Source organism: Anopheles gambiae, chromosome 2, assembly GCF_943734735.2.
Source record: "Anopheles gambiae chromosome 2, idAnoGambNW_F1_1, whole genome shotgun sequence".
NCBI lineage: Eukaryota > Metazoa > Arthropoda > Insecta > Diptera > Culicidae > Anopheles > Anopheles gambiae.
In genome coordinates this window covers 112,259,118-112,274,798 of record NC_064601.1, presented here as the reverse complement: position 1 = coordinate 112,274,798, position 15,681 = coordinate 112,259,118, and the positions used below count along the sequence as shown (strand labels likewise).

Below are 15,681 nucleotides of genomic sequence, written 5' to 3'. Positions count from 1 at the left end.
ATTCCACAAAGTCTTTCATGGTAATGTTCGCATCATAAAATGAGAAACACAGAGAAAGAAAAACTGTACGCCAACGCGAGCAGTTTCCTCGCCAGGCTCGGTTCGTTAGAGGCTGCGAAACGAAAACTTATCGCACGATGTTAATATGCAGATGGCAACAATCTGAACGCCGTTCTCCAGCTGTATGCGTGTGTGTGTGGGTGAGATATTTTATGGCAGTTTGAGGCTACGCGTGAAGAAATCAGGCATACTTGGGGAGCACTTGTGCCACTTTTCCTTTAGCAGAATCAGCTTGGATTTCGGATTTTTATAGCACCACCAGGCCGACGAAATGGTGGTTTCATCCTTTTTTGTGTAAAGCATCATTTTATTCAACCAACCTTAACCCAGCTGTACATTTCTTTGCTGGCGCTACACATCAATAGACGATGCTTTCAAAGTCCTTCGTTTCCGGGTCACTCGAGGGGTTTTGGTTGGCACACTACGGGTGGAGGTTTTTATTTTCTTCCCATCCTTTGCAAAACAGCGTTGATTGTTAGTTGGGGGATGGGGAGGGGGTTTCCAGCCGCCACCAAAGTGACCGTACCCGAGGTTTACAATCTTGAAATTGTCTCCCTGTCATAATCTTCCCGGGATGCAGGGTGTGCTGCGATGGTGATTCTTGACAAGACCTTTTGTTTGAGAGTGTTTTGAGTGGGTGAGTGTCAGGGACCGGGAAGAAAAAAGCGCTCAGAGGACAATTTGAATTGGAAAACTCATTTGAATAATCCCAAAATTTACGACAACAATGCGTAGCTGCGTAATCGGTGGGAAAAGCCAAGATTGTGGTTAACAGGTTTTTATTTCTGTATAAGGTTGCTACTGATGAAGAGATAAATCGAAGGTTCCATTTTTTCGGGGTTAAGGTTCGTTTTCGGATGGAATAATTGCTATTAGTTAAAATATCTCCACAATACAGAGGATGGCATTAATAGAAGTTAAGCAAAACAAAATTCATAATGATTAATCGGGATTAGTAAAAACTGTAACTCCAAGAGCTTACGAGCAGGGATTAGCAAGAGCGTTTTGAACTGTCATTGGAACGTTTGTTGATAGATTTAAAAAATAATGTATTGAAATGAATTACCACAAAGTGTTTCATGTTCCATTTAATTAATTTATAATAAAATAAAATCAACTTCACCTTAGTTTTCACAAAATAAAAGCTTCACATTTTGTTGATCGCATGCCCGGGTGAAATAAAAGCATCAAAGGATTAATTGCAAAAACCCGCACTATTAGCGCACCCAGCCATCGGGGTAATCAAACAGAGCAGATAATGATGTTTGTTTGATGTTGGGCTGTGCCAGATGAAGATTAAAAAAAATCATCATCATACTGGGGAAAACATCTACAGCATCATTGCAAAAAAGGAGGATAAAGTTGTAAAACACCGAAAGGGAAAGAAATATCTTTGGATTAAATCATGGCTTTGCTGTGTGGTAGAAAAAAACCTCTAAAACAAGAAAAACTTCCGAGTAAAAGGAATGAAGGGAGGCAAAAAAAAATAAAAATATTGTTGCCCGCTTTTTGCAGCCCTCGTGCCCTTTTCGCCCTTCCTTTGCTCCAGCACAACCGTAGTGTAGAATGAATAAATATAGTGGAGGCAAGCGAAAAAAAACCCTCCTCGCTACCAATGCTCTCGGATGCTGGGCCCGGGAATGGAGCAAAAACCTCTCATAAGTAATAAAAACCACCTGAGTTCAATTAATGGAAAAGTAATCTTCCTCCGCACTGGGGCGCTGGCGGTGGTTTATTTTCCACTATTTGCTCACGTTTCTCTCGCTTTGCTCGCTTCACTCCTGCCGAACAACACCAGCTGGCACTAGCACAATATCGGCAATAATATCGGACCCCTCCCTAGTTGTGTTCGTGTCCATTGGGTTCCGCGGAAGGAGGAAAAAAGGTTCCATTTGAAAAATGTTTAGGCATTTCCCCGCTATAAGCTTTCGGGCCGGCCGCGGTTCGTGCAAGCAGTGGAGGAAGTTTTGCGTTGAACAGCCACTTTCTGCACGGATCCGTCCCGGGAGTGTACGTCGAATGACCACAAAAAAAAATCGAAACGGAAAAGTGTGTCACGCTGGAATGGAGTTTTCGGGGAGGAAAACAAGTTTAAACCTCCGTCCAAATGCATCGTTTTTGGGGGGTGGATGGCGATGGGTACGGGTGGGACTATTTCTATTGAAAGGAAGGAAAGTTTTCCTTTGCGCGGTGGAACGATGGTTTTGTAAAAATCGGTCAGCTCTCGATATCGGTCCCGCACGGTTGGTAGTAACAGTGGAAAGCTTAGGAAACGTAGCGCTGTCAGGATCAATTCGCTCACAATGGGGATTGCTATTGAAAGCTTCTATACGTCAGTCATGCTTAAGGTTACGTGGAAAATCATAGAAGCAAGTGCAGGTTTTGGAGAGGTTAAAAATTGAACCATTTTTCACAATAAACCTGTTGCTATTGTAGATTAAAGTTCCTATTTAATGTTCCTTACAAACCCACTGATAGGTTTTACTACAACAAGCGTTTTCTTACAAATATTTTTGTAAACATTGTTGTAAAAAGTGAGTAAAATAAAGCCATCACTGTTTGTTAATAAGTTAATAATAATTACTCTTAATTATTGAAGACTTAATCTCGGTGTTCGCAAAAGAATGTTGAAGCGTACACAACCAAGCATTAGGCGTCTCCACCGATGTTTGTGCCCTCCGCGTTCCACAATGCCTCTATGGGGGTGGAGGAAAAAATCGATCCATTTCCGCATCCCAGCACCCTGAATGCTGGCATCAGCCGCTTCCACCTTTCCCACTGCCAGCGTGGCATGAATGAGCAAGTTTGTTTTTATGGCTTTTAGTATCATCCTCTGCCTGAGCGTTCGTTCTCAGGTTCTCCGTTTCGCTCGGATCGATCCGCTCAGTGAAGCGGTCCAGCCCAGTGCGGTACGCTTCGCCTGGGTATAAAGTTGTGTAAATGTGTTGTCTGTATGTGTGTGTGTATGTGTGAATGTGCTGAAACAAAACACTGTTGCACACACGGCGAGAGAGAGAGCTGCCAGCGCTAATCCGCGCTGGCCATAACTTCCATCCAAAAGGATAATATTTAGCCGATGAAATTAAACTTTCACGGTGGATGGCGCACATAAACAACGGGTTACATTTTTAATTACGATTCCAGTCGACTGGAGCTGCCGATGCTGCCAGTGCTGTAGTGGTTGGGAAGTTTAAAAGCTCATTAGTTGTTGTGGCTTGGTTTCGTTTCGAAGATAAAATGTTGTAATAGTACACGCAAAATAATACCGCCGAACAACCGCAAAAACAATAAAAGCATTCTTTTTTCTATGCATTAACCGAATCAACTGGCCATAGGATTTAATTCATATTTATGGCAATTCATAAACCTTTCCATGTACATTATGGACCATTGCGTTAAGAAACAAAAACAGCTTCGATGGTACATTCAGCATCCATGCGCCGATGATCCAAGTGTTGAGGATTTGCCTTTTTTGGTGTTGTGTTTGATGAAAACTGGGTCAAAACTGGGTTTTACTCTCAATTTTTTGCAATCGTGCAAAGCGTTGGTTATGATTTGTATCACAAGTTCGATTGTGGAACAAAACTTTTATATGCTTTCAATCGAATGCATAGAGGAAGTAGATACGTTAAAATTTGCTGAAATTGAACTAGAATATCTCACATTATCTAATCCATACAGCTCTCTCGATCTATACCCAAATAATGTTACTCAACGATCTCTTCCCCGACCTAAATATATTATTATTCAGCGAGAATTGGCTTGTAAATTGCCTGTTACATTATTTTAAGGTAAATAGAGGTAGCTCAGTTCTTGTTGCATATGCACAACCGCATGATAGGCAGCGAGTCAGCCGTGTGTTGTCGAATGAAGCTATCCCACACGCAAGGCTCATGCGCACTGCAGCGCAAATATTTTGACACTCCGCAAACCGCACCGCAAACCGAGACGGGTGTGTGTGTGTGTGTGTGTGTGTGTGTGTGTGTGTGTGTGTGTGTGTGTGTGTGTGTGTGTGTGTGTGTGTGTGTGTGTGTGTGTGTGTGTGTGTGTGTGTGTGTGTGTGTGTGTGTGTGTGTGTGTGTGTGTGTGTGTGACCAGGAGTCACTGTGCACTGCATGCCAAATTCATCCATGGGCTGAACTATTTGGTATCGCTTCCCTACCATAGCAACAAACCGGAAACCGAATCCACGGTTAAACAAAAGGATGAGTCATCAGTTTCGATAGTTTTGCTTCGGGAGCCATATTTCACCCTAACTGTTGCCCTGACTTTGACCACATTTCCGGTCTATGTGTGTGTGGGTCCATTTAGGGCCGATGCGTTTCAGCCTCGAGTGGTGTAGAACTTCTACACCCACCGACAGAAAGGCAGGCAGGCACAGCGATTCCTTTCGCGGGGAAGCTAAACTCAACGCAATTATCTTGACGGTACAATCATAATGTAATTGTACTTTATACGTTCACTGATAGCGCACACGTACGGAACAGGCTGGAACAGGCGCTTGTTATCCTGCCCAGGTAACGTGTAGCTCACACCCTTGCACTCTACGTGCGCTCTTCTGTTCGGCTTCACTTTCGTTAACGGGCAAGGCAACACTAAGCACACGCGATCTCCCTTTTTGAGTTGCATACATTTATGTTCCTGCCATCGTGTGGCATCAGCGCGCGTCACATGCGAGCAGCAATTGTGGCAGTATTAAGTAGGGTAAGGTAAAATAATGCTTCCTTCTCCTACAGGGTGAGACAAGTGAGCGTTCAAAAGCACCCACCCCCACCTTGGTGCTGGGGGAATTTAGGTACCGGGGTCCAATTTAGCATCCACTGTATGATGCTGTAGAAATGCAACGCCGCCCGGTGTACAAAGTAGTCTTATAGTGGTGAAACTTTAGACCAGCTTGCTGTTTGAATGCTTGCTCCAATTGAAGGTTTTACCTTTCGGGTGGCTTCACATACCTGCCACTGTTGGCACACTCCAGCGCTTAGTAGGAGACGATGAAACCGAGGTTGTCGTAGTTACCTACCGAGTAGCAAAAGTCGCAGCAGGAAGGCAACATGTTTCCGCTGTGCCCGGGAGTTTGTGCACTTTGTGGACAGGAGCTTTATGCTGTCACCGATCGAAATATGGACGAAGGTAAATAATAGGCGCACGGGTCGACAGTGTTTGAAATGAGCTTATGAAATATGAAGCTGAACGTACAATATTTGTTGTTCATATAAATGTTTCGATGGTAGAAGGAGGCACGATGACAGTGTCGGTTTGACTGAATGGATATTTTTTATGCGAAGCTTGTGCAAATGATGATTGAGAATAAATTTTAATCAGTTTTTAATGTGTGACTATGGATGTAGTAGGTGATAAATTAATGCAGAAAGCTGTTGTATTTATGAGCATTGAAGATTTTGTGTTAAAAATCTAGTTAGAAACTAGAATAAACTGCAGTTTTCGGATTAATTTCAGCAGTAATGACAGTGGACAGTTGCCACTTAGCTAAACACGTGTGTAATTAGTTGTAAAAGACACGCCTGTACGCATTAGAGCGAGCTAACGCCTTAATACGATACCCTTCGCTGACCTAAGTCTACGCACTCAATTTAGTTTTCCCCAGGCCACAAAAGCATTGGTGGTTCGTAGCAGCATTATTTCTTTGCTTTCTTTGCCTGTCCCTATTCATTTACACCACCTGTGCCGTGGATTAGTTGCTACTGCGTCGAAATGGGAAGATAAAACCCAACACCACCATGTAAGGCTCAAGGTTAAGCTTCATTTGGTAGGTCGTGTACAAACGCTGGGTCCGCTTTTCGACAAGGCTCTTTTCGGCTTTTCGTCGACGGTCCATTTCCCTCTCTCGACTGAACATGCGGGGGCACGAGCACGAGGAGAGGTGCACAAAACGCACAACGGATGTCAGTGTGATGAAGATTCTGACCCGTCCCGAAGGTGCTTGGGGGAGACTGGAGACCTAGCCGCCAACAGAAAAAAAGCGACCGGTTCCGGTCGACCGACCGGATGATGGATGTTTTCTGACGGAAGGATAATTGAATATTCTAGTTTTCTCCATTGCTCGATGTGATTGCGCAGTGTGGCAGTGGTGGCTGTTTTTCTTTTTTGCCATTATCTGCCTGGCAACACATACTGAGAGAGAGAAAGTGAATGTTTTGAGCTGAGCCTAAATGTAGCTTTGGAAGTGAGATAAGCAGAAAGATTAAACCAAAAAAAAAAGAACGCCAAAAGCAGCATCTAGATCCAGCGGAAATCCAAACGGTACACAGTTTGAAGGAAATTGGAAGAAAATCACTTCAAATCACCGAATTCGGTCGACGGTTCGGAACGCCGGCGTTGTTGTCGCTTCATTAGCACTGACAGTGCAAGTCAAGTGATCGTGAATTCGGATGGGCGTTGTGGTTCGTACAAGAACGTTCGCAAATTTCTCCCGTTTGATGCCTCAAGCTATTTTGAGTTGTGGAGGGAAAGGCTCCGATAAAAAATCGATACCGATGGTTTTCTTGGGCAGATGGAGAGATGGGTGTTAGCAGAGCATTATAAGAGAATTGAAGGAGGCTCAACATGGAACGATGCTTGTGTATGAAGCCAACAAATGGCTGTAGGGTAACAGAAGAAGGTTAATTACTTTGGTTTGGTAACAATTAATTTACCATTGTGTTGTGTTGATAATTAGATAAAAAGGCTTTTATTCTACTTTTTTTATAAAAATGGTTTCGAACAAAACAACAAATAATTCGACAGAAATGCAATGTTTGAAGCAAAATGAACAAGGAAAATCATTATTGTCTCAACTCAACGAGTTTGCTGTGAAATCGGTGGCTCAGTAAGGTTTCAGACAGTCCTGCATGAGTGCAATCACCTCTTATGATGCAATATTGTACATTATAACCGTGGAATATGGAAGAAAAGAACGTCCGCGAGCGGGTGCAAGTTTAGTGTGGTCGACCCGACAAATGGACAGCAAACACGGGACGTTGGGCGGGTGCCTCAGGCGTAGCATTATTGTACAATCAAATTAAATTACGGAACACGATTATGAGTGAGCGGAACCGGAGGTGGGGTGTCGTTGAGTGCTGATGGAATAAAATCAGCGCACACTCTTGCGCTTCTTGTCACGGCGGTAACAACATTCATTCACGCTCCATTTGTACATCTTGTGCTGACAACAGGGCCGATCCGCCACACCGCAACAGGCGTGCATTCGTTCGCTTGCATTTCACAGCGCGCTTGGATTGTTGGAGCTGTAGAGAGAGAGAGAGATAAGACACGCGGCTACGGCTGTGATACCCTAACGGTTCGGCACGGTTGAAGGCTGTCGCGACAAATTGAGGGTAGCCGGATGATGACGCAAGGAGGGTGAAAAAACTATTTCAAACTATGCCACACCCCGCGGCAACTATAAGCACACATCTTGTTTGGTTATTGGAAGCTCATCCAGCATCAATCTCGCGTGCGTGGGTCAAGCTGCATTCGCGGTTGGTGATAAATTTGCCAGTCCATCAGTACGTATGCCGTTTTCCGAGCACGTCCGAGCAGTTATGAATATGCGGGCAATGCGATAAAACTCGAGAAAAATGCACCATTGTGAAACATGAGCCAGATTCACATCGTTTGCGTGGTATACCACCCGATCGGGTGTTAGATGTGGATGCAAATAGGATACACTAAAGTGTCGGGTGTCGAGTGCGAAAGTGTTAAACAAAACAAACCCATCACAAGCGGGTGATATTTGACACTTGTCGCTTAATAAACGGTTATTTAATCGTCGCTTTTGTGACACACCGTCTATTGGCGTAGATGGACGAAATGACGTACAAAATCGGAGTCACTGTAATTGGTAGATGCTTGTGAGGATTTTCTTCAGTTTTTCGTCAATTTGAGCTTATCTAGTTCATATAGAGTAAATGAAATTAGGTGATTGAATTGTTCAATTATAACCCGGAAAGGGCTTTGGTTTTGTATGACAGAGAGTGTACATAGAAATTGTTGATTGTTTCCCATTAACAAGAAGCATTGCCGTTCCTAATTGGAATCGCAAATACTTTACAATTAAAATCACAAATTTCGTTTCGTTTTACACAAATAAGAATTCATTCCAAGCAGACACGCTTTCCATTTTCCGCTCAGCATCTGCAAGCACCTGGGAAGCAATTTTCAGCTGCAAACGGCTTCATTTTTCTTGAAAAATAGGCTCCTATCCCCTGGAAGCTTATCACCCTCCTAAAGGATGATGAAAACATTTTTGCTTATAATTCCATTACTTATTCCTTCTTCACCAACGTGCGCAGTGTTATTTGTGCCGCGAGTGCACAAACGATGGAGCGAAGCATAGCCGAAGGCGCGTCGTAAAGTTAATCCAATGAAGCTCGTTTCAAATTATCGCTGCCATTTCCAGGCGCTGTAGAGAGTGAAAAAAGCAATATGCCCCACTGAAATGGATGCATAATTGTGTGCCTTTAAATGGCTTTTTATGTGGTTTCGTTTAGCAATGGCCAACACAATCAAGTATCGCAAAACGTTAACAGCGTATCGATTGCTGTGCTGACAAGATGGAGCATAATCAGTGGTTTAACGAAACGCATTCATAGTCTTGGCTGTCATCGTCGTCAATTTGAGAGCCTTTTCAGCATTTAATTCGGAACCATTTGAAACCACCCCTGTGCGCGAATGTAATGCGTGATCGTGAGATCTGTCAGCACATGTTACACATCTACGCTCGCTCCGGTAAATATAGCAATTGAGGCTAAGTGACAGTTATTTTCGGTGTGCCCGGTCTGGTTCGGTTGATTGCACCCGTCTGGCCGTGTGATGGAGTGAAGAGAGAATGAGAGCAAAAAAAAAAATCAAAGAAACCTCCTAACCCACAATTGGAGTGGCAAATTCGTCTTGAAATAGAATCTCGAGCGACATCCGGACAGTCCGAAAGAGCAGTAACAACAGCTTTTTGGTGGATTGGTGGCTTCCATGTGCTGTTTTGTAATCGGTTTTGTTAGTACCTTGATGTCGAAACAGAGTGGAAGGGAAGCAACAACCTGACGAACCCCCGGTGTCCCTTTTGTACTGAGCCGTTCCATGGAAATCATTCCCTCAAGGATGCTCCACTCTATCTGCGGGCGGGCTCGTTTAAGTGCAGACGGAGATGCTCCACGGGAAGCTTCCGTTGGGTCAAATTCAGGCGATTAAGGCATGCCGTTAGATGTTGTGCTTAAAGATGTACTTGATTTTAGTGTTCTTTGGTGGATTCGGAGGTATGAGTTGTGGAATATGGTTTTTGTTGAGCCTTTAAGAAGAATTGTTCTGAGAATAGTGATGTTGAAGAGATCATGGAAATGTGTTAGAAGGACGCCAATATTAATCTATTAATGTACAAAACACTATGCTGGACATTTTGCAATGGCTTGACAGTGTCAACTCGTTTCAAATAAAGCGAAACGACGACATTAATCTCTCAACCTGGAAAGTAGGTCTCTTCATCACCAAACTTCTATGTATCGATGCACTCTATCGCACCAGTACTGCAATAATGTCTCTCGCCTGACATTTGTTTCCATTCCGAACATCCTCTTAAACTCGTTTATCAATTCACTCCCAATTCGCTTCCAGCATAAACCCTTTCGATCTATTGCTCCCCCGAGGAATGGGTGTTCGTTTCCACTCCACCGGTCAACAGGGCAAGCAGAAGGAAATTGCATTCCAGCGAGTCCTATCCTTCAGGCAAGACCCACTTTATGGTGCAGGATCATCGAAATGCATAAAGTGTGTGCACTTCCATAAACCACCAAAACCATCTCGTTCGCAGCTGTTTGCATCATAGTTGAGGCGTGTGCGGGGGTTTTTGGGGCTCCGCTGGGGGTGAGAAAGTTTTCCACTGGAATGCAGCTCTCGGCAATATGAATTGTATCGCAATGATATGCGTTGCATTGGATAGAGAATGACGCCAGAGGGAGTGTGGTAGTGACCTATGAATCATCGTTTCGATTCGAAAATTATGGCTTGAAAAACACATGGGAAATTGACTTACTCCCAGCAGTGTTGTTGACCTCTTGCAAGCTGTGAACGAATCACAACGAGCTAAATGCTTGTTTTTTAAGATTATTTTGCCTTTATCCTGGCTGCATGACCGAGCTGCATCATCGCGAGCGAATAAAAGGTAGTTGAACTGTCCAACCAATTCAGCTAGGATAGAACCGCATTTTTCGCTCCCGATAACAGCAGCGACACAAAAGCAAGGGGGAAGAACAAAACAAACCCACCGAGGGTGAAAGTGGTTCGACATTTCGACCCTTAAATTGCGAGTTGTTGTACGCGCTACGTTACCCCGGGGCGTGTGTGCGTGTCTCTGGCGGAGGGTTGGTTTCGGTAGCTAATAAAATGATAATCAGCGTACCGCCTTCTTCGCGCACAGCTACGCAAGGGTGCATTAATTTGGTGTCGGTGTTGAAGTTGAAAGGAAAAGGAAGAGCTGTGTAGGGTGTAGGTGGCTGAGTAGAAGATGGAATGATTTTCTATGGTCGCGTTTGACTTGGTTGTAAGGAGACGATATCAGTGCGTCACACTATTTTATTTAAAAATGTGTTAAAATTGTCGATAGTTCAGATGAAAAGCATTCCAATTTTTTACTAAAATATTCAAGAAAACATGAAATTTATTGTAAAAATTATAGTGGAAAAATGGAAAAAAGTGCAATTCGTTGTCATACGCTCGTTGCTCATACGTTCTTCATTAAAAATTTATAGTAAAACCCCCTCATCAATCAATCTATCCTATCGTTTTCACAGTCGAAGGGGTCAAGAGGATTAAGATATCGTTCCATTTGTTCCAAAAGTTCCGTTGAAAAATGGAAGAAAGCAAAACAGAACAGTTTCCTATTCCCATCGGGCTGTCACTTCAAGCTGTGTGTTTTGTCCATTAAAGTGTCACCCCTTGCAGGGCTTACGTTTGAGAAGATTGCTATCGATCTTACGCTTCAAGTGGAAATTTGATTACAGGGAAACCCTCGGTGAAACGAAGGAAAGAAAGAAATAAAAAAACAACCCACCCGACCGCTGTTCAAACAAACCGAACCCGGATGGCGGTAAAATGTGCTTCAATATTTCAGTTGCAATAAAAGCATTAATTTTTACGAGTGAATTCCATTTCGGGATTCCTTGTGCCGTATTCTTTTTGCTTTTCATGTTTGATTGAGGAAATAAACAATATTTGCTATGTAGCTTTGTTTTAGCGCTCTTTTTGTTCGGTGTAGAAAGTCCCTACTTTTACTTGCGAGCCGTTTGCATGTCTAGGGAAAGTTTCGGCAAGCTTACCTCGTTAACAATTTTTCCGTTTTCCCGTTTGCACGCCGAAAAGAGGCTTTCCGTGGCTGGTTGAAGGGATAGCTAATGGCTGTTTGGGGCTGTGTTTTGGAGCAGCAAACCGTTGTCCGTTTGTTATTCTTTGTTAAGTTGGATCACGGTTTGCTTGCCGGAGTCGTTCCGAGTCGTACCGAGTACCGGGTGTCGTTTGGTTCCTTTTTTTGCTGCCGGTACACTTTATACTGGTGGGGAATGAACTACACCACTCGCACGCTCTTCACAGTGCGCTTACACAGTGCGCTGCTGCTAGCAAATCACCGCTGCGGTATGGAGAATGGAAATACACAACATCAAGGACACATGAAAGGAAAATGCAAACACACAACACACACTCACACTGACAGACACATAGGTTTACACTCATTTCTTCCCACAACTACCCACGCATTCCCAACCTCCACATGCAACTCTAATCCTTGCACCGTTGATAATTGTTGGCGTTTGTAACGAAGTAGGGAGAGTCAAAAACAAAACAAAAAAATACATTAAATACCACTCTCGCACAGGGTACACACACAGGAAAATACACACATTGAAACACATACACACAAGGGAAGACACACACGCACCATGCACGGGATGCGCACGCACGGGAAAGACACACACTAGCAACACGGTTTCGGATGCGTTCGATACGTATTACACTGCACTAACGACTCGTTCACTTTGCCTGCTGCGGGAGTGCAGATACGGATTAAAGGTTCGTTGTGGTACTAATCATGCAAAAATGACTTTCATGGAAGCGATGAGGAGTAATTTACATTTAATCTATGCCTGGTTATAATTCAATTGGAAAGTATTCCTTAAATTTTAAAATATTGTAAAAATATGAATTTTCAAATCTTCTAATTTAAATAATTGAATAGCCGTTATTCACAAAAGAAGAAATGAAGGCATTTATCCTTAATTTAATCTTCCAGATTTCCATAAAAATGATGATGAAGTGAAAAAGAGTAATAAAGATTACTTATGCTAATATAAAAAAATCCATAAATTTAGCTAAAATAATATGCGTTGTTTCCACGCTTCCTTCAACCCCATCAGCAACGACGAGCATTGATGTTTTGCACACTCCCTCCATCACCCCCATAAACAATCATCACAATACACACCACGCACACTTTCACTCTCTTTATGCGCACTAATACCACCACATTCTACTGCCAAAACCGCAAGCTGCTGCGCGAAGAATGAATGGAAAAGCTAGCCACAAACACTCACACAAACACAAGCGCATACGTTTTTTGATGCGGAAAATCAAAGGATACCGCCGCAACCCGTCTGTTGGGTATGAGGAGAAGGGTATGAGGCTAGGGGTAAACAGTCCCGGAAAAGGATTTTCCTGTTTTTTCTGCTCACACCAGATGGAACGCAGTGTTTTTCCCCATTGGGAATGTGTGTTTTCCTTTGCATTGCAAACTCTTCTTGCCCAGCAGCTAGTGCTAACGGAATGTAATTTTCATGCCTACATACACTCACACGCACACATACACAGTTAGCAAAACTCACATACACACATTTGGTGCTGAATTCCACGAGCGATCCGGCAACGGAGCGGTACCAACCGAGCTCGAGCACGATAAGAACGGAACTGAGGAACCCCAAATGGTGACGGTACGGCGCGCGAGAGAGAGAGCGAGTGAGTGATAGAGAGAGAAATGGCATTCCGAAATGGCAGATGAAGGATTTCCAAATACGCACGGACGCACGCACGTGAGATGTTGCGCAAAAATGCGCTCCCACACGGTGTATTTTGCTCGAGAGTGCACGCTCTTACTCTTTCTCTTTCACTCTCTGCTGCTCTCTTGGAATACTTTATCTTTACATTGCTCAGTTATTTGTTCTCTGTCAGACGATAGTGGGTGAAAAGGTTTGCAAACGGATGAATGTTTAGACACAAGCTTAAAATTATGTTGTTGAAGATTTTAATAAAAATAATGTTATCAAAATTATTTTTAAGAATAAAAACATATGTTAAAGAATCTAATTGTTAAAATCTTTGCTCTATACCGAAAATAAACTTCGATAAAACACAACAATTACATAAAAAAATAAAATTTAAACATAAATGTGACTAATAAACATGAATGAAAACAGAAAAATGATACCAATCCGGCACGAAGGACTAATATTGGTGAAGCGTTTACTGCACAGCTGGGAGTGAATACACTCTTCTAGCTTGCTTTTGTCGTGCTATTTTGTAGATTTTTTCACTTTTGTAATATTTAAATGAATTGTGACATTAAAAATTCGATTATTAACATTCGGTAACTGTCACTTTGATTCGAATGTTAGCTGTCGGTTCGCTTCAAATCAATCAAACAGACCAGCTCACTTATTCCATTCTCTTCTTTTCAATACTTTGCTATATTTGTTATCCCATAATCTCTGCCGTTCTCTACCACACTCATTGAAACTTTCTCTCTTTCTCTTCAAATATGCTCAGCTGCGGACGGGCATTGTTTGGTATCAGCGCACCCGTACGGCAGGTGAATTTTGCGGGATGCCTTCCAACCCCCAAAAATACGACTAATGGAACCGACGCACTATCGTACCGCTCTGCGCATGCGTCGCTCCTAGCCCTGCACACCCTCGTGCACAGCTTCGCGTTCTTCTTCCGCATGCTCCCTTCCAGGGCTGTCTACAAGCTGTACGTCAAAAAGGGCTCGTGACAACTGCTACGCGGCTTATCAGCTTATGCTCTGTGCGCGCTTGCAGACCCGGTTCCGAACTGTTGTGCCTTCGCTGGCAGCCAGGAGTCGGAGTCAATGAGTCATCGAGGACGCCAACATTGCCAAACAGTGCCATGGAAACAGCCATATGCAACAATTTGTGTAGCTGTAACACAACGTGAAGCAAAAACAATTGAGGAAGAAAATGGAAAAAGCTAGCAAGAGAGTTTATACACAAATTAGGAAGGTTGCTGAAGAATTTTATCTTAAATATTATATTTGGCTTATTCGATTTAAAGGAGCTAGTGTTCTGGTAAAATAGTTTACCAGCATTGCTTTATAAATCGTTAAAATATATGATGGTTTTATCGTGTTATTATCTTTCATAGCAACTATTAGAAATCGCGGAAAAAAACTGGCACAATTCCAGCGTTTATTCTTCGCCGTTACACCCACCCACACAGACACACAAACAGTGTGCAACATGTAAGACGCACCCAAGTCGGAAGGTCGATTGCGTCACATGAAATGCAAACCACGTTCCTGCGACTGCAATGGAAGAGACGCTCGCCCTTAGCTACGACAAACCCTCCACCCCCTCCAAGAAAACCACCACAAACGGTTCTCCTCGTTCTCCTTTCCGCCTTCTTCTGGCCAAAGCTTGCAAAAGGGCATGCGCCGCCAACGCCAACGATAAGGCAGGTCTCGAACATTTCTCGCAGACGTCGACATTCAGTGTCGGTATTGATTTCCGTCCGTTTTATGTTTCCGCTGCTTCGTGTGTGCGCGTCACCGTCGGCAGTGTTCGGTGTCGGGGACGATGGTTTGACACAATTTCTGCCCGGTCGGTGCGGGAGGGATGAATCAGGCAGTGCAGCACAGTGCATGACGCCGTGCTCAGTGCGCTGGAGGTTTCTTTTGCGTGCACGCGGCAAAGGAGGTCGCAAAGGGAGGCGAGTGATAACGGAACTTACTTCCGATGGGAGGCCCGGGATCGTGCCTGACGTGTGGTACGCTGTTGCGGTTGTGTGATTGTTTACATCGCTTATCGCATCGATTCGGGATGGTAGTAGATACAATGTGGGGAATAGGGTGCCGTGGGGTTAGAGAATGATGTAAGAGTGACAGGTTTCTAGTCTCCAAGCTCTTCATTTTTAAATCATTTAAGATGTTTGTTGGCAGTAAATAATGCTATGAGCAAATATATAAAAATGCCATTACATGTATGAGCAAATATATAAAAAACTAACTTCCTTTTTTTACGAACTATGATAACTGGCTTGGACCGTCATGGGTTCAAGCCCGGAATGTACCGTGTCCCCATACGAAGGACTGACTATCCTCATTGAAAGCCAAGCCAACTAGAATGGTACAGGATGCCGTCGACCGACAACGGCGGTTGTGCCAAAAAAGAAGATGATAACTGTCATGAAATAAACTGAACATAAGGTACTGAGTCCGATTAAGACAAGCTGTATGACTGAAAACAGACTTTGCTGTTGGGGAAGCAAAGCCCTTGAAATATTTCACACGCAGAGCCGCTAGCAAGCTTGCATACAAGCTTGCTACCCAGCCCGCAAAAGCTCACTTTCGCA

General features: G+C 43.5%; 1 protein-coding gene across 21 annotated transcripts in view; it reads right to left on the bottom strand.

Moving 5' to 3' along the window:
• The window catches only part of LOC1269967 (kazrin), a 63,373-nt gene extending 50,340 nt beyond the window's left edge, over positions 1-13,033 (bottom strand). For 15 of the 21 annotated variants that reach the window (XR_009765160.1, XM_061647433.1, XM_061647419.1 and 12 more), the window contains exons 1-2: positions 12,928-13,027; positions 11,367-11,674 (exon numbers count right to left, since the gene is read on the bottom strand). The gene's annotated coding sequence lies outside the window, so the exon portion shown is untranslated. Of the gene's footprint in view, positions 1-11,366; positions 11,675-11,750; positions 11,830-12,887 lie in introns of all 21 variants that reach the window. The other 6 variants (XM_061647426.1, XM_061647421.1, XM_061647422.1 and 3 more) reach the window with 6 other exon arrangements.
• Positions 13,034-15,681: the final 2,648 nt, after the last annotated feature.